The sequence below is a fragment of the Neofelis nebulosa genome, chromosome 3, assembly GCF_028018385.1.
Source record: "Neofelis nebulosa isolate mNeoNeb1 chromosome 3, mNeoNeb1.pri, whole genome shotgun sequence".
NCBI lineage: Eukaryota > Metazoa > Chordata > Mammalia > Carnivora > Felidae > Neofelis > Neofelis nebulosa.
Window position 1 is genome coordinate 186,613,042 of NC_080784.1, and position 2,122 is coordinate 186,615,163.

The following is a 2,122-nucleotide window of genomic DNA, read 5'->3' on the forward strand; positions in this document are numbered from 1 at the left end:
CCGCCTGCCGCCGCCGCCGGGGCACTGCCTACCTGCCGACTTAATGAGCCCATCGTGACCTCGCCGGCTGCGGAGGGAAGACAGGCGGCCCTGGCTGCTGCGGGAGATCCCCACACGGTCCCCGAGCCCCAAAGGCACCGCCCGTCCCGCGCCCTGCGCGCCCTGCGCGCCCTCCCACGCGACACTGGGCCAAGTGGGGGACTAGCCCGGCTCCCCCCCCCCCCGCCCCGTCCCGTCCCCGTCCCCGTCCCCATTCTCTCCTCCCCAAGACAGTTTAGCGCCTGTGAGGCTGAAGAGGTCAGAGACGCTGAGACACAGATAAAAGCCAACTGGAAACTCAGGGACAAATCCTTCCAAAACAAAGCCGGGATTGTTTGGCCTTATCAGGCGTTGGGGTGCTTTCTGCCCCAGAAGCCTGGACTCTGCAGTTAAAACCACTGCAGCTGGAGCCCTGCGTCGGCCAAGGGATGGGGCTGGATTAGCCCGGCCGAGCATGGGGAGAGGGGCTGCTCTTCTCTCCAGAAGGGCACCCCTGCCAGCTCATCCAGCTCTAGCAGACTGTGTCCCTTATTTCACCGGCTGCCCTGCCCTGTGTGTTCCTTTTGAAACCACCACACATCTTTCTCCATCCACACCTGTCCCAGGGAGAGCCCATGGTCACGCTTATCCTTAAGAGCTGCGGGGTTATGGGCGCGCAGTCATTCTCCAAAGCCCACACGCACACCTTCCCACGGGTACAGTGGCTTCCATTTTAGCTGAGACTTCTGGAAGGGTTAGGGGGCATGGCATAGGATTACTCGGGATTTGCTAAGCAGGGATCAAACTTCGATCTTATTCCAAATCCCAGGCCCTTCCCTCCACCGCATGGTCCTGTTTTACAGTGGAGGAAAAGTTTTACTGCGCACGACGGGAGAGTAGAAGGACCCATAGGAACTAGGCTGGTTTCATCCCCAAGCCAAGAGCTCTCTCCTCCATCAGGGGGAAGATGTCAGGAGTGCTGCTTCCTAGAAGCTACTGAGCAGGGCTCTCCCTGGGGCTGAGAGGTCAGTGGCTAACTCTGGGCCAAACCACTTAAACTCAGTTCCCTGTTTTAACCCTTGCTTTGCCTGCCTTCATCTGCTCCTGTATAAAATGGGAATAATGGTCCCTATCAGAGTAAGTGAGCTCAACTATTTACAGCACACAGCATGGTACCTGATGTGCACATGAGTACTCAGCCCATATCAATCATTGTAGTTTTCACTGGGAACATCCGGTGTTGGGACAAGATTGAGTGGGAAGATTTGATTAGTCTCATCTGGAACCTTGGGGCCCTGAGGTCACTACTCCACAGCTCAGATGCTGGGCACATCAGTCCAAGGGTCAGGACATATTGCTTGGAGAGTGGACATGGAAATCAAATCAGCCCAGGCTGTTTTTATTAGAGGGACAATGGTTTTGCTAAGTGCGTCCCAGACTTCAAAGCCAGCCCTTGGAGATAGTGATCAGCCAGCACCTTTCCTCGGAGTGACCTCCAAAGCAGAACACCTGGTGTTGGGAACCCTTGGCACCTATTCATTGAGCTCAGCCACACCTCCGTCCCTGGGCATGTGGGCTGCGGACATTATCTCAGGGGCAGACAGGAACAGCCTCACTTGGACATTCATCCCGACAAGCCTCCCCCCAGTAACGGTGGGCTTTGATGTGGGGCACAGAGCAAACCGCTCTCACTTCCTATCACTCCCAACAAGGAGCTAATAGATCAAAATTTCAAAAACCTTGGAAAGGGAAAGTTCACTGCTGAGAACTTAACACATAATTTAAACAGCCTACGTTTACACACAAACATCGAAAGTACTTTCAGCTCACTTGTTGGGTGCCTACAGTTGGCCTGTAAGTGAAAACCGATTGGATTCATGGCATCATTAATGCAAATTCATGGCCCACGTAGAGTCTGGCCCAAGGCTACAAAACTTTGAGCTAATATCAGCCCACAACCGTTACCGAGCCTCTGGGGCCAGATATGTTTCAGAATGTAGAACTTTCCAGTTTTAGAAAATAAGATGTGAGACACTCTAGTGGGACCTAGACAGCACCCTATAATCAAACCTACGGATATTGTTTGCTGTAAAAATGTACGAAT